The sequence below is a fragment of the Phodopus roborovskii genome, unplaced genomic scaffold (genome assembly GCF_943737965.1).
Source record: "Phodopus roborovskii unplaced genomic scaffold, PHOROB, whole genome shotgun sequence".
NCBI classification, from domain to species: domain Eukaryota; kingdom Metazoa; phylum Chordata; class Mammalia; order Rodentia; family Cricetidae; genus Phodopus; species Phodopus roborovskii.
Genome location: NW_026126514.1, coordinates 21,345,277 through 21,366,553, shown reverse-complemented (window position 1 = coordinate 21,366,553; position 21,277 = coordinate 21,345,277).

Genomic DNA, 21,277 nt, shown 5'->3' with positions numbered 1-21,277 from the left:
AAGTACCTCCAAGATGCTTAGGCAAGATTCTTGGTACATTTGTATGTTATTTACACCATGGTCACCTTTGTAATTGAGTACTTTTATTCTCATTCAACAGCTGAGGAAGTTAAGGTTTAGAGACATTAGTCACTTGACATAAGCCCGGACACTTATAAGTTAGAATCCAATCAAAGTTTGACAAATGAGTTCGTATGTGGGAGGAGCTTCAGCAGACCAAGACCAAGCCGCTAAAACTGTCCCCTAAGATCCACCCCTGACAGATGGATGCCTGTGTGATATTGCAGACACAAACATACACATGCACACTTGTACACATATACGACACATGTATAATCCCCCCTCCCCACATACACATAGAGCATGGTATAGAGGAACATGATTGTTTTATCTGTTCTGTGTCTCCTAACTTAACTCACTCAAGTCCTCTGCTCAGCTTGGATTCATTCCTAACCGAGAGCTAGCCAGGCTTTAGAGCTTGGGTGTCCACCATTTATGTCTCAGGTTTGCTCCTCAGAGAGCTACAGTTGACCACAACTGCCTTGGCACCATTCCATCACGAGGGAGTCACAGAAGTGGCATTTAAGCCCAGAGCGGAAAAAACACCCGAAGCTTGTTCATTTTTCTGACAGGTGCTGGAGTCCAGGAAAGGTCAGATTCCAGCTCGCAGTCACATCCTGGCTTAGTTGGCTCCGGGCACACAAAGGCCTGTCTGTCTCCCCGGATCGAGGGGAGCGGGGATGCAAGCCAAGGGCTTAAAATGGCCAGCCGATGGCCCGCTCCTGCTGATCGGCTTCTCCACGGACATTGACCTAAATGAAGCATTGGGAAGGCCCAGCTGCCAAGGATGTGTGAAACAGGCAGGACGAAGAAGAATGCAGGCTTTTTTCTTCTGTGTAATTGCCAGAGATATTAACCCCCCCGGCAGCCCATGAATCCAGGCCCTGACATCGGCCTGCTGTGGTTCATTTGTAAGAGCCCTGGGACACTTCTGTTTCATGTTCAAAGCCTTGCCTGGCTGGAAAATTGAGTGAGAGCTGTCTTTCCAAAGCCCTCCGCAAAGTTGGGAAAAAGAAGTGTGCTCTCTTCCATGTGGTACATCCGGGTTAGTGCAGCCCTGTGGTGTTATTGGAACAGACGGGGTGTGTTTGAACACACGTAGCCGCGTGCTTTCAACCGGGAACGTTTGTTTTCACAGCCTTTATGAAAACATCTCCCGATTCAATATGGTTCCAAGGACCTGCGGCCCTGTATTTACAGTTCCTCACCAGCAGCTATAAGCTGTGGTGGTTTAATATCTGTAAATATCCATAAACCTATCTGAAAGACCCCATCCCCTCTCTAGTCATGTGCCAAGAACTTTACATCAGATTGTGGTGCAGACAGGAAACTGAAAGGTACTGTGGCTGCTTTGTGGTTGCCCTGTTAAGGGTGATTTTGACCTATTCTTCATTATATCCCCTGCTCATAGGTTCTCATGTATCCCAGGCTAGCCTCAAACTTGCTGTTAGCCGGTGAACATCTAATTTTCCGTATCCGCATCTGGAGTATTGAAATTAAAGGCTTGTGCAAACACACTCAGTTTGAGATCTTATAATAAGGGTTTCCATGGAAACTTCCTAAGAAATGAAATTGCATTTTATTTATTTTTTGCCGGGGATAGGTTGGGGCATGCAGCATGTTCCATAGTGTACCTGTGGCAGTAAGAGGACAACTTGCAGAGGTCAGTTCTCTTCTGTCATTGGGCCCCAGGAATAAATTCAGATCACCAAGCTTGGCAGCAAACCATCTTACCAGTCCATGATCGGAGTATTAATAATATAAGAAAGAGCAACTGCTAATAATACAACAGCTGTTTTACAATGATTTTCCCCTGTTAGTTGAAGATGTCATCTTAACAGTTAAAACAAACAAACAAACAAACAAAAAAAAAAACCTGCAAGCTGAGGTCTGACCTCTTCCCAGCTATTCTGGAATGTTCCAGAGTCAATGAAGTTCCTACAGGAAAAGCTTCCTTAGCAAGAGGGTGAACTCCCCAAGGCTGCAGACTTCATCTGTGTCCCTCTCCTCCGTGAGCCCTGAATGCAACCCCATACCCTAAAATCCTGCCATTGCCCCTTCAGTTGGTAAGCTACTCTGTTAGACTAACCAATGATTTAACTATCTGCTAGCAACCTATTTGAAGAGGCAAGGTGTCCTTGGGACCTGTCTTACAATGTGATTTTGACTTCCCATCTCCCATCAGGGAACACAGACATTCTCTGGGTGAGCATACAGACCATTATACTTGCTATGGTCATATGGTCACTAGGATGATTGTTTCAGGTATAGTCTTATGAATATATTCCAAGTTATAGAAAAGGTGCCCGGGGCTCAGAAAGACAGGCCTATGATTGGCGGGTCCAGCACACGGATCCACATCAATTGGATGTCAGAGACAGCTCTCCTAGCTACCATGTTATGGTGCCTCTCGATCTTGCTGAGGCTATTCAGAATAAAAAGCAATCTTGAATTGCAGACAAGGCATCAACTAAAAAACAAACAAACAAAACGAGCTGTCAGTATGTGCTGGGCAACATAGGAGCTTTATGAAAATCTTGTATTTCTGCAGGGTAAATATTCATACCCTCATTTTATATGGTAATGCCTTGACAGACACAAGAGACAAAATAAAATCGAAGCCTTATCCAAGAGTAAGAGGCCTTGGCACAGACAACACGAATCTGGCAGCATTCAAGCAGTTTGCTTCTGTGTTACCGTTATTTCTTATTCTCCAACACAATCATTGTGGCATCGAAAGAGCATAGACTGCCACATGTCTCCAAGGGCTCTGTCCCCAAGAAGCTTGTGGTTTCATTGGGGGGGTTGGCTTTCCAAAAACTATGATTCCTCTGACATACACACCGCCTGGGACTGTGTGTGTGTGTGTGTGTGTGTGTGTGTGTGTGTGTGTGTGTTTGCGCTGTTGTGCACACCTAGCTATGTGTGACAGGGAACTTTCTCTCGCTGAAGCAGCTAATTAAAATCTACTTCAGTACTTAACGTGTGTCACTGCTCCTCAGCCCGCTCTTTGTAGCAAGCCTTTTCATTTGATAAAGAGCTTCCAACAATGACTAGAAGAGGCCAGGTGAGTTCACTGAGCCCTGCAGGTCCTTTATTTTACTGTCAAGGTGTGCCTTTCCATAAAAGGCTCAAGGTTTGTGCTCACAAATGACTTTAGACGATGCTCCATGCTTCAGTGAGAAATGCATGCTTGTCGTGTCCTGGCACGTTACTCATAAAGTCCTCAATTTCCGCGTTGTGGCAGGCTTTCGCGGAGGCCAGAAGCCCAGGGAAAACCCTCCACACTCAGTTGTGTGGACGCTAGAGCTAGCGATGGAAGATGGGTTCCCTCTGAGAGTACAATGCTGAAAGATGACCTGGCTGTCATATCAGACGCCATTTATCCCGTTTCTTTAAAGTAATCTGAGAGTCCAGATGGGCTGTATAAACAGAGCAGGAGGTTCCTGGGAGTTCACTGGCTTAATGAAGCCCGTATGTTTGACTCATGTAATAAGTATATAATCATGCTGATGAAATTCACTTAAGCTTCAGCCACACACGCTGTTTCGGCAGCCCTGATAATGTCGTAGCTGCAGTGGAACAAGATGGGTGAGGTACAAAGTGGATGATGTTTCACAGGGAAGATGGGCTTCAGAGGACACCTGGGGGTGGGGGTAATGAGCTGTGAACAGCTGGCCCCTAAGCTGACTGCCTCTGAACTTGTGTTCTCCGTCTGCCAATGTGAGATGATAAAGGCCCAGCTCACGAGGGTTCTTGTTCTTAGTGTCTAAATGACGAATGAGGAGGATGAAAACTCCCTGCTGAAGGCACCAGGAACCCTACCTCAGCCAGCAGGGACAATGGGGAAACTTCGTAAACATGCAGTAGTCCAAGTTCCCAATGGAGGGATACAGACTCGCTTCAGGAAGCAGCTGACCTAGCCGAGCTCTGTACATCCTGCGGTGTCCAGGTGTCCTCGGGCAGCTACCTCCATCGCGAGACACCAGCAGTACCACAACAGAGGATCAGAAACAAATGCAGGAGGAGAAAGGCCATTCATTCCCTTAAGAAGAAAGCAAGTTTTATCTAAAGTGCCCCAAGCCTGGCCCCAAACATTTTTTGCTCTCAAGCCAGACCCTGGTGGTAAGACTGGGTTGTGGATGATTATGTATCTCTGGTCACAACGGCAGTATCTAACCAGAGCCAAAACATACCAGACTGTGAAAACTGATTGCATTCATCTCTCCCCAGCCCTAACTTTGGTGACATTGTAATGGTGGCTTGAAGTGGCCTTGGTGGGACTGTTTACACCACAGGATTGGCAGACCATGCCTGCCAGTGTTTTCTTCCTGAAGATCCAGGTGCTAAACATTTGCCGGCATATCACTATGACAAGATCATCCTCATAGATCAAAATGGGGTTCTCTGAGTTAGGAAGACGATGGCAGTAGATTCTGAACTCAGAATTAGCTGTGTGCACATAAGCATTTGGACTGTTCACAGGACATCCACTGCAGCCCTCTGGGGGTCTAAAATGCAGCACATTTGTTTCTTTGATTTGTGAAAAACAAACCAAAAAAATAAAAAACAACCAAAAAAAAAGTTTTGGTTTTTTTTTTTTTTCTGTGTAGCCAGACTGGCCTTGAACTCAAAAACCTGCTGCTATCTGCCTTTCAGGTACAGGGATTAGAGGTGTGTGCTATCACACCTGGCTTTTTCTGCCCGTTCAGTCTTGATGACGAATTAACTTTAACATGAGATAATTGAAATGACTTTATGGCACCCTAAAACAACCAGGGACTGGTGGAGTGTTTACTTAGCACGCACTGAGTCCTGGGTTTGAGATCCAGCATAAACTGGGCATGGTGGGACATGCCTGGAATCCCAGCCCTTGGGAGGTAAAGGCAGGAGGAGTAGAAGGTCAGGGTTATCCTCAGCTATATAGCAAGTTTAAGACCAGCCCAGTCTTAACAAGCAAGCAAACAGATTGGAGAGCTGGGGAGACGATTCATTGGTTAAGAGAACTGGCTGCTCTTGCAGAGATCCTGGGTTCAATGACCAGCGCCTGCATGGCAGCTCACAACTGGCTGGAACTCCAGTTGAGGATTTGATGTCCTGTTCTGGCCATTAAGCACGTCGAAGAAAGTTCCTAGTTCCTTTTGGCTAATGTGGCTCTCTCCACTTGGTGTCAATCATAATCCGGGGAAAGGCTCTTCCTGCTTCTGCCTCTGGGTGTCAGGCTCAGTACACGTCGTGGGGTAGAAACTACGCACCACTCTATCAGATATCCCGGTGACCTTGGTGCAAGTGGTCTGAGACACACACCGAGAGAACACAAGGAAACGTTCCCCTTAGTGACCTAGCCCAGAAGTTGACAACTATAACCCATGAACTAAGAATGTTGTCTTCTTCTTCCTCCTCCTTCTATTTTTAAATGGTTTTTAAAACCCAAGGATACTATCTTGTCCTATTAAAGTAATGTGAAATTCAAATTGCAGTGTCCACAAATAAGTTTTCATCAGAACACAGCCACACGTGATTGTTTGTATATTGGCTGTGGCTGTCCTCACACATAATGACAGAGTGGAGAAGCAGAGGCCATGTGTCCAGCAACCTTCTCTTGGTTCCTATCTGGCCCTTTTTGGAACTGTCATGAGAAACACTGTTGTTTTTAATGTTTTATTCCTTTGACATGTGTGTGTGTGCATGCGTGCACCATGGTGCATGTGTGGAGCTCAGAGAAGACCTTGCACAAGTCAGTTCTTGTCTTCTACCAAGGGGGTCCCAATTCAAGTCCTGGTCACCAGGCTTGGCAGCAAGCACCTTTAATCATCTTAGCTGTCTTGCCTTTCCAATGTGTCATCTTTCAAGGCCCCAGTACCCAATGGGCAGACACCAAAAAGTGACTGAAGCCTGTGACTCAACTCCAGCTCCACATACTTTAGTTCTAGAACTGATAGCTATGAAGTACCTTTCTCTTTGACAGTTAAAGAATTTTAGAGATGGGCATCAAACTAGTCTGTCCTGGTGACCTACTTCAACCTATCCCAAGAAACTGCTATGCTATGATCCATAGAGCTTCTGACACACACACACACACACACACACACACACACACACACACACACACACACAAACCTGTCTCAGTCTGTTTTCTGTTCCTCTAACAGAATGCCTGAGGCTGGGAGATTCATGACAACTAGCCAGATCTAGTGAGCCTTTATGCTGCATCATGACATGGCAGACAGAGGGACCCAGCCTCCTTAACTCTGCTCTGCAACCTTGGACAAGCCATGTAAAATTCTAGAAGCCTTGCTTTTTCTTTCTTCAAAAATGAATGTAGTGCCCCAGCTGGCTACCATACAAGCAAATGAGTAGACCTGGGTGTGGTGGCAGAAAAATTTCCCACAGCAGCCATGTCCTTGTGGTCCTGCTTTTCAGACCCCAACCCAGCTGGGGAGTGTGTTCTGGCCCACTGCCGCGCAGAAAAAAAAACATTTCCAGCCAAGAATAAGTGAGTTTGTAGTGTTCCCGCTTTCTATCAACCCATATTCTGGGCTACTAATTGCTTTGTTTAGACAGCCTACATGTAACTGAATGTTTGTTTGTTTTGAGAGAAGATTTCTTTATGGAGCACAAGTCAGCCTTGAACTCACAGCACTCTAGCTCACAGCACTCTTCCTTTCCTTTCTCACGAGCAGTGGGATTACGGGCTTGAGCCACCCCACCTTGGCTTGTTCAGTATTTTCGTTATTTTTCTTAGGACCCTTTGACTCTTTGGAAGTAGGAATATCATTTACTTTCTAAGCACAAGAACTTTGGAATCATCCCCCAGTTCTCATCATGAGCTGTCCCAATCATGAGTGTTGTAATCTTCCTATCACTCAGGTTTTTCAACTGCAAAAGTCAAATAACAGTGTGTTTCCTAGTGGGGTTTTGAGAGGAATTAATGAATTTTGTAAAGTAGTACATTTATGACTGAGAGCATAAATGCTCAGAAATGGTGACACGTAGTCCTAATGACCCACAACACGCCATCCCTTTAGGCGGGACAGCAGGGATGTTGGCGCAAGCACTGCAGGCTCTTCTCTGACCCTCACGAGGCCCCACACACCCACAGTCTCAGTACATACGTGTACGTGGAGCAGGCTCTGGGGACCACAGAGACAGGCAACAGCAACCATGTGCAGTAGCTGGGAAGTTCAGACAAACATCCCTGGCATCCAGGGCTTTGCCAGCACCTCCTGCTGCTGGCTGCCACATTTGGAGCTGAAATATAAGCATTCCGACTTGCATCATTCCCCTCTGGGTAGCATGCTTAGTGTGACATTATCCATTCTCCCTCCTTGTCACCAGTACACGGCATATGGGAGGAGAACTAAATTCATGAGAGCGTTGTCATGGTGTTTTGCCTGTGAGCTCTCCATAGAGGCTAGACTCTACCTGGTAAACACCCAAGTACTTCCCAGGGCTCTGAGCGAGTGAGGGTTTCTTTGCCAAGGAAGCCTGGCTACTAAAGCTAGAAGGAATGTGTGGTACTTCCCAACCTCCCTCTGCCACTCTACTCCCAGAGAGCATCTTAATGTCTTAATGATGCACAAGGACGACACAGGGGCACACGGTCATTTTCTTCAGTCCTTCTGACTTCCTGATTCAAAAAACCAATGGGTTCAGGGCCCCGTTTGCTGTGTGATTGCTCCATTCCTAGGGAGCAAAACTCCAAGCCCCTGGAGTCTGTTTCCAAGACATCAAGGTAAGATTTACGCAAAGGAAGGAAGTGTGGTGGGTCACCTGAGAAAACCCTGGCTTTGTGAGTGCGCCCTAGCCTGTTCTAGAGGGAGAGCCCACAGGGTCAAGTGAGGGCATCATGCCTGGGACTGTGGTGCAGGCACCACAGACATTGCTGAAGGTGCCAGAAGAATGGGGGACAGCCATCATCACTGACAACAGGTGCAGGCAGAGAGGGTAAGTGGAACCTGCCTATCTTTGTCATCTGGGGCCAGAGTGCCCACAGCACTGTGGGTCCCATTTCTTCTATGAGTCTCTGAGAGAGAAAAGGAGAAGGGTAAAAAAATGACTCTGGCTTGATAGACCTCTGAGAGGGAGACATCTTTTCTGGTGGTGGTCCTAGTAGAGCTGCCTGATGGTGAACCTGAGTGTCATGGGTCACCAGGGCTCTACCCGATGGCCCAATGCAAAAAAGCAAAGCAAAACAAACAAAACAAAACAAAAACGTGGTTGTTTTGCTGGTAGTGGAGACACACACTGTTCCAAGGGCTAAGGGTTGTTGTCTTCCAGTGCATGGCCACGGGCCCACACTCCCTGAGGTGTGATGGGGGCGAGGAGCTGCAATAGATTGCTGTCTCTGGGACTTGTGCCCAGTGTCCTGGCACAGCTGGAATGACCTTGGCCAGGTCTTTGTGAGCAGTCAGTCAGGGGATGAATCTCGTGATCAAACAGCTTGGACTTGCTGGAGGATTTTCCCCCAGGTTTCAGAATCACCCAGGGTCACTGCCGTGTCCTTGCAACTCTCGTTAAGTCCCCCGGGATCAGTTCTGAGTTCCAATTGTTCGCCTTGTGCTCAATTTGTTTAGCCTAAGTGGGCATACCTAAGGAATAAATGTGTCAAGTTGTTCTAGTCCCATCTGTCATAGAAGGGGAAGCACACACAAAAGGGATAGCAGATGTCCCCTTTTGCCACCTTTCACACCCTTGGCCACCGGAGACTCACTCTTCTCATGCGCCAGCTCTGAACTATACTTGAAGCAAACATTTACTGTGCAACACCCTCCCTTCCCCCAAATCTGCCATACCCAAATGTCCATACTCCTGCAAAGCTTTCCATGAGATCCTGCCCATTTCAAACCCCAGAGAACGCACAGGAGCCTGCATTAGTTACTTTCCTATTGCTGTGACTAAACGCCACGACCAAGGCAACTTTAAAAGAGAGAGTTGAATTGGGTTTATGGTGTCAGAAGGTTAAAGGCCATAATGGTAGAGCAAAAACGTAGTGGCAGGAACTGCTAAGAGCTCACACCTTCATCCCCAAGTGGGAGATAGAGCTAACTAAAATGGTACAAATCTTTTGAAACCGCAATACCTACCACCACCGACATACTTCCTCCGGGTAGGACCGCCCCTCCTCATTCCCCTGCCCCCCCCCCAACAACCACAACCTGGAGACCAAGTTTTTAAACATGAACCTATAAAAGCCATTCTCATTCAAGTCACCATAAAGCCCTTCCCTCCATCTGCTTAATAAATGATAACTTAGCACCTGCCTGAGTCAGATACTATCAGTACAGAGAAAACCAAATGCCTCTCTTCCCTGCCTTACCGGATATAAGAAGACGCATGTGTTCAATAAGGACTTTGAAGGTGGTAAAGCAAGAAGCTGGGTGCAAACAACAAAGGTTAAAGTAGAGAAGCTACTGTGGGTGGGAGATCAGACACTGCAGTGAAAATTAGAAGGAAGGAACCCAGGGGGTGGGGGCCTCAGGGAGGAGGGGCTGAGTGGTCCAGGCGGAGGGTGTTCTATGTTCAGAGAAATCAGTAGGCACACGAACAAATTTCACCTTTAACTGGAGGACAGACAACCTCAGAGTTCCACAGAAAATAGATTACTGGAAGGGGATGCATGGTAGAGCAGGCTCAGCCTTCTTTGAATACTATTTATATAATGTGAGGTGTGTGTGTGTGTGAATTTTATGTATTCTTGTATGTAAGCATGAATATATATATATATGTGTATATATATACATGTATCATGTACGTATGTGTTTTGAAGCACTGGGGATAGAGGCCTCATGCATGTGAGGTTAGCACCCAGTCACTGGGCTGCACCCCCAGCAGGTAATTTGATTTTTAAATCTCTTAGTAGGTGTGCACTTGCATCCTTCACAGCGGTACATTTCCTACCTTCTAAGCTGAGTGTGAATGAAACAATCAGATGCAGGCTTTTTTTTTTTTTTTTTTTTTTTTTTTTGGCTCAATTGTATCTATGGCGACAGGTCATTCTGTGGAGCATGGATGGGTGGATGAGATGTGTAGTTGGTGCTCAACCTCCTGAGCAGATTTCATACTTGCCTTCCTTTTCCCTTGCTCCTCCAAGGAGAAGAAGGATTCCCAGTTGACTCCTTATCGGGGAAAGAGCATGGAGATCCAAGCAGCCAGAGGAGCTGGCTTGACCTTTGTCCTGAGGTAACCTTGGCACCTGAGGCACAATGTCCACAAGCCTGGAACCACTTCAGGCTCCCAGTGCCTTCCAGACGCTGGAGGTGCCAAGACATTCTGCAAGACCAAGCACCTTTTATGGCTTCATCTATGTCCTGGACACAAGCCTTAAGCTTGTCATAATCTCCTTACAATTGTTTACAAATGGTTGCTCTATGTACAACTATATACAACTATAAGACAAATGAAGTACTCTATGCCATGAACAAAATATGATCTGTGGTAACAAGCATCACTCATGGGCACCTTTCTCTACTCAGCTCAATTCCGGTTTCTGCGTTAGGCACGGGGAGCCAGGAAGCACAGTCTAGCCCCTGGCTTCAGAGAGCTTATACTTGGAAAAACAAACTAACCTGGAAACAAACAAATGGCACGAAGTATTTTAATTGCTGTAGACATCAGTCTGTACGTGCAGAGGCCAGTTTCTCCTGGAGAAGAGGTGTGGAGACCAGAAAGCTGTCCTCTGGGGAGGGAAAGAGGGCACCAGGCTTGTAGGTAAGGGAAAGAGCCCTTAAGGTAGGAGCTCTGTGAACAAACAGGTAGTGAGGCTGCGAGTCTAAGTCACACCAGTAAGGGTATTTGTCAAGGTTCAAGAGCTGTAGGCTGGAACCGAAGGGAAGCTTTGATTGATTGTTGGCATAGACAGCTGCTGATAGGGCTGTAAGTAGGGTATGGGGTGGTAATATCACGTTCACTCCAGAAAGGGTTGCTGAACTGGTTGGATAGAGACAGGCAGAGGGGAGTTCAACCAGGAGGCCAAGAAATCGGACCAGACACAAGTGAGGCCCAGCAGTGTAGACGGAAGTTTCTGTCCCGCCCCGTCTCACAGCCATTTAATCCCAAATAAACACACAGAGGCTTATATTAATTATAAACTGTTTGGCCTATTGCTCAGTCTTATTACTAACGAGGTAAACATAATTCTTATCTGTGTTTAGCCACATGATTTGGTACCTTTTCTCTGTAAGGCCTTCTCATCTTGCTTCCTCTGAGTCTGGCTGGTGACTGCATCTCTGCCTCTCTTCTTCCCAGAATTCTCTTAGTCTGGTAGCCCTGCCTGCAACTTCCTGCCTGGATACTGGCCAATCAGCATTATATTAAATCAATTTGAGTGACAAATCTTTACAGTGAACAAGAATATTATCCCAAATCACATCACCTTGAAAGAGAATGAAGATTCTTTAGGAGTTGGGATCACTAGGAATGAAATACTGACTATGTGACAGAACTGGAAAAGGAAAGCCAGTTTCAGGGTTGCCCTGGGAGCAAATGCGGAAGCCATTTAGGCCTTGAAAAGAGCAGCTCACAGTGCTGATGTACAGAGCAGCCCCAGGCAGTAGCCACATGGTGTTTGCTTGGTGGAGTGTGCAGGTGGAGATTGTATAGACAGATGGGGTTTTCTCCACTCATGTGCAAGGTCATGCACGTTGTGGGGCATAGTAGGAGCCTGGATAAAAAGGTCTTCACTTGACTGCTACTATTAGAGCCAGACCTGGAGGCAACATGCAGGGTTAACTTCTTTTCTAGACTATCTACACAACCCCCTGTACCCTGCTCCATGCATACTGGTCTGACTCAGTCTCCTTGACTCTCATCATCTTGATTATCCTCCAGTGATTTGACACAACATTCTGACAGACTAGGAATTTGAGTAACCGCTGTGTACTCTCTATAATCAGGGAGGTTGGGTTCAGTTATGAAGCAGCAGATGATTTTTAGAGGCGACTGGGGCTGAAGTTGGTGAGAGAAAGAGAGGATTACCTAGGGAGGGCTCCCAAACTGTAATTCAGAGAAGCAGGGGTGGAGGTGGAGATAGATGTTCAGTGCCTACATCTCCCATGAGTCCCCTGTTGAGGCCCATAAAAGTGGCTCCCTTTCATCTTGACTTAAGGTCAGAGGGTTCCAGCCCATTATTGCTCCTCCTAGTTAAATCCACACTATGTTTGGCCTTAGGTGTGGCTATTGTGTGCCTTGCCTTAAGAACAGGTATCTGGCCTGAAGGGTAACTAATGCATGATATTGGGTTTAGGGTGTGGTTACTTGATGTTTTGGGTATTAAGAAGGTATAACTACTCTTGCTTGTCCTTTGTATCATGATATGGAAGTCTTTTGCCCCCTTCCCCCTTGATTGGGGTATATAAGAGCTTTGAGTAATAAACTTGGAGCTGATCCTAGTATTCACTAGATGCCCTCCCAACTCTATTTCTGTCGCTTGTCTAATTCTTTCCTCAATCCACACTTCTTCCAAACACAGACCACCAGACTAGCCAGCTGGACTGGACAGTCCCCCAAAGAGAAAGGTGAGGTCCATCCTGCTTTCTACCTGTTTTTCTAACCCAGATTTCCCTATAGTCTTTCTCTGGTCTCCTTTATAAAAGCCAGATTTCTCTCCCTTTCTCCTTCCCTCCCCTCCCTCCCTCCTCTCCTTCCTCCCTCTTTCCCTCCCTCCGGCTCTATCATAACACAGTGCCTTCTCTCAGAGAGCAGCAGCCATCTGGATATCTTCTCTATGTCTGGCCACCTCATCAACTCATCATCTCTTTTATAATCTCATCTGAAAACATATCCTTTCTCATTTGCTTCTTAATTTCTCCCTCCTCCCAATGCTTCTTCATCCTTCTTCTCTAAGACTTTATTATGACTTTACAGAGCGCTGGGGGATAGATCGCCTAGAAAATGTGGAGTGTAAAGTAAATGCATATGGTCCCAGTGGTCCAGATCTAGTCCAGCTGTACAGCTTCACATGTCCAGCTGTTTACTGTGCACAACCCAACAGCTCCGTGATATGGCACTGGCTTAAAAGCCACCTTGTTACCTGACAGGCCTTTCCATGTAGTTTCATGTATGCAGTTAACCTTGGATCTCCATGACTCCGACAGCAGGCCTGATAGTTGACCAAGCCCAGACCCCTGGCAAAAGCAAGTTTGAACCCTCCTCCAATCCGAGAGGAGATCAAATATTAACTCCAATCAACTGGGAGCTTCCTGACACTGGTGTCCCTGTGGTGTTTCATAAACCCCAACAGCTCCTCACCATTGTTTCAGAGGGGAAGCAAGCACCCCATTGCCTTCCCTGGAAATAAACCCTCTTTGCCTGCTGTGAGTCTTGTCCCAGCATGAAGGAGGGGTGATGAATGCACATGAACAAAAATGCCAAAGATGACCTGAAAGAAAAGGGTACACACGTCTGCATCCTTTCCAAGAGCCCTTTGCAGTTCCTTTTAATTAGCTTATGCCGTGTTCTCCTCGGGTGGGAGCAGGCCAGGATCACCTGTCAACAGCTCTATCTATAGCAGAACCCCCACCCCTCACCCCACCGTCTCTGCTGGCCAAAGGCTTGCTGACCCCGAGGCTCAGCTGTGAGAATCAATCATCTCCTTCCAGAATTCATCATTCAGCAGCTCCAGGGCCTCCGCTATTTTTATCGCCCCCAGAAGCCAGTGGCCAAGGACGTGCCGGGCTACCTTTGCAGGGGGATCGCTGTGGAAGCGAGCTGTGGGATGTCAGCACAGCCAAGCTTCTGCCTCAAAGTTAAATCTGCAGTGCCTGACCTGGAAGAGAACCACATTTGATCTCCATTGAGCAGCCTGCCCCAGAGGCTTACACCGGGGAAACAGATGTCTCATAGAGGGAATGAGGCCAGGGACACAGTGAAAGGACTAAGGGTCGGAAAGAGAGGGGAAACAGTATGAATGTGGCCTGGGTTACACTAACCAGGGTGCAGGATCATACTCTCTAGATACCTGACCTCAATGACCTGCACAGATGCAGAAAAAATAATAAATAAATAAATAAAACCTCACCCTCTCTTCCTGAGAGTTGCCAATCTTTCTGGGTGCCTCCTGTGCACCAGGCCTAAGGCTGGGACTCTACTTGTAGACTCTTCCCTAGAGTTGTCCAGAGTCAAGAGGAGAGGATAAATGAAGCCAGGCATCAGAAAAGCCAGGTAGTCCCACTCCAGGGCCCTTTGTTCACAGCAGGCTAGGAGCTGGCTGGGTGCAAGTGCTGGTGATACTAAAGCAATTTATACTTGCACAGGTCCATGTGATACCCTCAACAGGCTCCTTCAGTGTAACCCCTGAGGTAAAGGCTGTATTTTTAGTCCATGTAAAAATAGTCTGGATGGCTGGTTGTGCACATGTGTGCTTTGCTCTCTGAAGGGAGTGGAGGGAAGGCTGACAGAAGGTGAATGCCCTCAAGCACTTTGAACTCAGCAAACAGGGGGCATGTGAACCCTGGGGCCTTGAGAAGCCCCTCTATGGCAGACTCCTGTATGGTATTGCGGTGAAAGGGAAGTGGATGACATTCAGCCTCTCTAGACTCCAGAGAAATGAAATTAGGGAGGTGGCCCAGAAACCAGGGTCTTCCTGGGCTGGGGAGAAGTTGCCTGCAGCCCACTCAATCATCTGTTGGGAACTAGCTGGGAGCACTTTTAAGGGTAGCCCCACCGAGGCACCCTGCAGCTGTGGAGAGAGAACTCTTTGTCATATTCCTATAGGCAGGAGTGGAGAAGCAAGATTTGCCCAGTCCCCTGAGCCAGTGAGCTGTGGCTCTGGCCCCAGGTGGCAGTAGCCCTGGAGATAAACCGAGATGTTCATCAACTACCCCGGGGGCCCTGGAATCCAACAAGGCCTTGCCTCTTAGCTCTTGGTGGCAGTCACTATGACCAGATACTTGACAGCTCGGACACTGTTGCATCTGTCCCATATTAGCAAACCACGAAAAGTCACTGACACTGAATTTGGGCAGCCTGATGTAACTTTTCTGAAGGAAAACCTATGGACCTTTAAAAACATACATTTGAAAGCTGTGTGGTAGAGCCTGTGACCACAGAACTTGGGAGTCAGGAGAAGCCCAAGTTTGAGGCCCTGTCAAGAAAGAAAATTAGGAAGGAAAGAAGAAAGGAAGGAAGGAGGGAAGGAAGGAGGCACACCCTTGAGCTAACAAGTTCTGCTTTATATTTATAAGTTTGCCCAAAGTCAAGGCTATGCAACCATAGCAGAATGGCAGAGCACACTCTGAATCACCTAGTTAGTAATTAAACACCTGATAAACATCTAACGCTATGTGAAAGTGCTAACAACGCAATGCTTGATTTGAAAGGCAGGGTAAAAGCTGTGTGGAGCATACGATGTCAAGGTGTTTTTATTACTGTAACAGCTGCTACAAGGAAAATGTGCTGCTTTGGACAAATTTGTTCATAAGCCACCTACTTGAGCAGAAGGATGAGGACAGGTGTGCTGAGCAAGAGAAGAGATGATTTGGGGGTCACTGTGGAGGGGGGGCAGACAGCTTTTGGGGGGTGAGTCCCAATCATCTCCAAGTGCAAAGCTCCTCCACCGAGCTGGCTGACTACAGGACATAAAGAGATTGATATTCCAGTTGAAGGCGCTACCACAGCTGTAAACTAAACCTCAGCTGTGTGCTTACCCACAGCTTTCAATAAAGTCCACCAAATCAATCACTGTTTTACCTGAGTGAAGATTTAGGATGAAAACCCAGAGAGCTCCTGAGGTGCAGAGCTACACAATGGACATAGATGCTCAAGGACTATGATTAAGTTCATAAAGTGTTTTCCCATGTGTATTCTGTAGAGAAACAGAAATTATAGAATGAACCTATATATATATATAGAGAGAGAGAGAAGGGATTTGTTAGAATGGTGTACAGGCTGTGGTCCAGCTAATCCAACAATGGCTGTCTACCAATATAAGGTCTAAGAATCCAGCAGTTGTTCAGTCCACGAGGCTGGATGTCTCAGCTGGTCTTCAGTGTATTCTGGAATGCCAAAGATGCAGGCTCCAATACCAGTGAAGGAATAGACTTGTCAGTAAGAGCAAGAGCAAACAGGCAGAGAGGCTTGGCCAGCAGTAGGTGTGACCTTCCCACCTCCAAAGATTGGGATTAAAGGTCGGTCTTCCAACTTCAAATGATTTAATTAAGAAAAATATCCCTCACAGGTGTACCCAGCTGCTTGGATTTTAGTTAATTCCAGATGCAGTAAAATTGACAGCCGAAAACAGCCATTGATATAATATGGTACCAGGGGGACGTTGGCGGATCCCATGGTGGGAGAGGGACAAACACACCATGCAGACTGAGCTTTTTGGGGAAGTTTTACTGGGGGGAAGGGAAGGGGATGAGGGAAGGGAGAGAGAGGAGAGGGGTGGTGGTGGGGGGAGAGACAGGAAAGGACCCCCTTCCTCTTCAGAGGTATATCAGGAGGAGAGCTGGAGTGGGTGGAGCTTGTCTCTTAAAGGGACTTTTTGTGCCTTCCTACAGAGCCAGGGTACTGCTTGCCATGTGCCCCAAGGGGTGGAGCCAAGGCGTGCCCAGATGCTAATAGCCATCATTAGGTGGATCTCTGAGCTTGAGGCCAGCCTGGTTCACAGAGTGAGTTCCAGGAAGAACTATGCAGGTATGGCTCAGATGGTAGAGTGCTTGTCTACCATACCCAAGTCTTTCATCTGAGTTCCCAGCAGTGTATAAACCATGTATGGTGGTACATGCTCATAATCGCAGAACTGAGGAAATAGAAGCAAGAGGCTCAGAAGTTCAAGGTCAGCCTCAGGTACAAAGCAAGTCTGAGGTCAGCTTGGATAGATGAGATTCCACTTCAAATTTTTTTTTCAACTCTTCTGTAATAACTCTAGATTTTACAATGTTGAGAAAAACATTGCATGTAAACACTGTTATTCCATGTGGTGTGAAGAGTCTGCTTTGGCCTCTGGGTTGATGCCGAGCTCCTACCACAGACACTGACTCTTCACATAACTGGGGTCAACTCTGGGTCCCTGGGGCCCTGCCTACTCACCAACAAAGAGATCACATGACACTCTCGGGAGCTCAGAGACACATTCCAGTGTGGTCAACAGCCCAGATCTCTCTGCTGATGGCAGCACCAGGCCCACGAACAGCCAACTGTTCCCCTGCAACTTGAGGTGCCACTGAAGTTGTGAGGAGATGATCTGTGTTTATAAACTCGCTCGTGGAGCTTTGCTTCCCTTGCTGGGGATCTGAAAAGGGTTTCTTCCCCAGGCACCAATCCTCAAGCTCATTTCAGGAAAAAGAGAGGGACTGGAGAGAGATTATTTGCAGGTCTTTTCTCTGGATGGTTCCCTCAACGTTTTTGACTGTGGTCAACTGTTTGTTTACTTCATGATTGTGGGGAGGAGGGAGGTCAGTACAGACAGAGGAGGGGAGAGGGGCAAACAACCCCGACTGTTGGATAGAGCCTTAAGGAATCATAGTATTCTATAGTTACCTAAAATTAATTGTACACAATAATGCGCGCGCGCACACATACACATACACACACACACACCATGAAGTCCAGCCACTTGGGATGGCAATGCTCCCCACAAGAAACATCGACTAACAGTGCTTCCTTTCTAATGGTTGCTCAGGGTAGCACAAATGGCTCCCAGAACCACAGAGGTCATCAGTGTAGACCTTGGCTGCTTCTCAGGGGTTAAAGGTCTATTGCTGAAGGCACCACTAACTAAGGATACAAGAGGGTGATCTGAACTGGATCTGACCTGAAAGCCTGTTGCCCATGGTCTAGCTTTCATGGTACCAGAATAGACTATGAATATTCCCAAGGAAGGGAAACAGTTAAACAGTCCCACTGAGCTGCAGTGTTCTCAAACCGTCACGGTGACCAGTATGCCAAGGTGTCTTTAAAGGTGAGTTGGGGTATTGAACTGCTGTCTAGTTGGACATCAAACCCACTCAACAAGAGGGAAATCATCTCTGAACCTTAGCCAGCTTCCCAGTATTAGTGAGGTTATGGACCTTAGAAAGATTCTACTATCCCCACTTTGCAAGGCCAGGATTCTTTACTACATTCTAAATCTTATCTTTATCCCCACAGATAAATGTAGCTGCCATCATTCATCAAAGAGGCCACTCTTTGCAACTAATGGACACAATGCTAAGACTGATGACTGTGGGGAGGAAAGGGAGAGGGTAAAGTGATACAATTCTATTAACAACATATTAAAAATTATAAATATATACATACAATTTTATAGTGTAATAATTTTTAATATGTATAATAACCCCTTATTTATGCATGCATTATACAATTATTAAATAAATTCACATTGTATTATATTTCCTAATATAAAACAATGCCTCTTTTCAAAAGTTTGAGAGTAATTAGTTCTTAGGTTTCTGCTCACCTCTGGTAGCATCTAGCAATGAGATGTTATAAAGTCTGACACTGCTCAATAAACCAGGCTCAGCAAGACAAACTCCACATGCTCTCTCTCATACCATAGAGTCTAGATCTTTATATGTGCACATATATGTGAATATGGTACAGGCTGTGAAGCTAGGAAGGGGCTGTGAGAGAGAAAGACGTTTTAAGTGAGGGAAGAGGGTTGTAGAATACATGAGCCATGGAAGAGAAAAGGGGAGGGGGAGGGGGAGATCAAGGATGAGCCACAAATAGCAAAGACAAAGTGTTATGAATGGCATAATGAAGCTCACTTCTTTGTAGGCTAATTGGAAGCATTTTGTAAGAGTGGACATCGTTTACATGTAAGAAAGTAACATTTTGTATGTCATAACCCCTTCTGAGCTCCTCTGCTGGCTTTAGACCATAAACCAACAGTGCAGTCACCTTTTTGCTTAACGAGCACACAATTGTAGGCAATAGGAGAAACAACTCCAGTGCCCAGTGGCATAGTATTGGACATTATTAATGCTATAGTTAACATTAATTGATTGTATTTTCAAAATAACTAGAAGAGATGATTTTGGATATTTTTTTTTATTTTTGGATAGTCTTACCACAAAAAAAATGAGAAATATTTGGCATAATAGATACACTTATTATAATCATTTGGCCATTATTCATTATATATATGTATTGAATTATCACCCCATAAAATGTATAATAATTATTTGTCAAGCTAAAATTAAAGCAGTTATTTCTTCCTGGGAGACAACAACCTAGGATTCTATTTTGAACTGGGTTCTTTTTGCTTGGAAGGGACCCTGAAGCAGAGCACACAGCTGTAGAAAACTCAATTCCAATCAATAGTCTTTTTCCAGCCCTCGGGTGCTCTGTCCCACTCAAGAATCTCAATCCCACCCAGGATCCAGAGTCCTAATCCTAAAAACAGAGATGAGCCAGCCAGCCTGTCCTCAGATGTCTATAGCTTCTCTTGCCAGTTTCCAGTGAGGTTTGAGCGTAATGTCAGAAAAAAAGGAACCTACAGAGTAACGAGCTTAAAGGAAAACCAGACCACACATCACCCTGGAAGCCTGGGTAGAGAAAGGAGAAAGCACAGATGCAGGGTGGTGGCAGCAAAGAGTAGTTTTGAAGGCTGCCTCTCAGAGAACCCCCTACCCCAGCCAAGGGCACCGCCCCAAGGACTCAGCCACTTCAGCCTCAGGGTCCAAGTCACAGCAAATAGAACAGCACAAGTGCTCCAACCCCAGGGGTCCAGCAGACTTCAACTTTCTCCTCTTTTCTTTCCATAATCCAGGTTGTAAGTGCTTTTTAATTTTTTGTTTTTATTTAATTAAACCCTTAAGAAGTCAAGTTTTGGTGATGGTCCTTCAATCTTTATTAACTGTTAAACCATCAAGCCTAATGGAGAAGGTCTCCTCCCTGCCCTCTTTGCTGAAATGCCAGGGCTGATCAAACACCTGTTTGTCGCATTCTTTTCCGTATGTAATCTATGAGTCAAAGAGCTGGGCCTCTATATTGTCATAGCTAGGATGCCAAGGCTCAGAGAAGTTAAAAAGCATGTTTTGGGGATGCACAGGTAAGATGTACAGAACCAAACCTGGTTCTAGAGTCTAGATTCGTCTTTGTCAAGGGAGATTGGTAACATCAGTGTGAAGTATCGCTGCTGCTGCTGCTGCTGGAGGAGTGAAAGGAGGTGCATAGGTAGAAGGGGGCGGAGTCTGGGGGAAACAGCGGGAAGGAGGCCACCATGAGCCACCAGAAAGTAGTGTGCTCAGTCAGCTAGGAAAAGAAACTCACTCTCACAACACTGCTGAGAGACGAGGGGCCACCGAGGAACCAGAGCCAGAAGCCACTCAGCCGTATGAGCATAGAAAGGTGAGTGAGGGAGAGGACAAAGCAAGCGGGGAGAGAGAAAGCTCGAGGTGGAAGTCTGACTGGAGGGGAGAGCGCATGCTTCACCAGCAGTGGTTGGCTCACCGGGAAGTGAGGCAGCCCTGGGGAGAGAGTGGTGATGACTGAGGGCATGCTGAGTCTGTTTTCCTGCTGTTGCTGCTGGTGGTGGTAGTAAACAAGTAGACCTAGGGTTTAAATGTGACTGCACAAAAGCCAGGCTCAAGCTTCATTCCCCAATTCAAAAAAAAAATCCCTCAAGGCAACATCCAGGTGGGTTTTACTATAGATGTGTCTTCATCAATGTTCTTTTGCTGTGAAGAGAAGACACCATGATCAATGCAGTTCTTAAAAAAGAAAGCATCTAATTGCGGCTTAAACGTTTAGTCCATTTTCTTTTTCTTTCTTGGTTTTTCAAGACAGTTTCTCTGTAAAGGCCTGGAACTCTCTGTAGATCAGGCTGGCTTTGAACTCAGAACTCAGAGATTCACCTGCCTCTGCCTCCCCGTTGCTGGGGTTAAAGGCATGTGCCACCACCACTGGGAGATCTAGTCTATTTTCATCACGGTGGGAAATGCTGCTAGAGGAGAAGCTGGGAATTCCACATCCAGATTGGCAGGCATCAGGAAGAGAGATCCTGGGCTTGGAATGGACTCTTTGAAACCTCAAAGCCCACCCCTAAGGCCATACTTCCTGGTGACTAAGCATTCAAATAAATGCGCGCATGGGGGCCATACTTATTCAAACCATCAGAAGATGTATCTATGGTGGGAACTCTATACAATAAACACCACAAGAGCCACATTATTCATGTGACACAAGTTCTCAATGCAAGTTTACTGACTCTTTGTCACAAGCACTCTGTCTCCAATACAGCTCAATATCATTAGCACCCCATTCTACTCTCCAC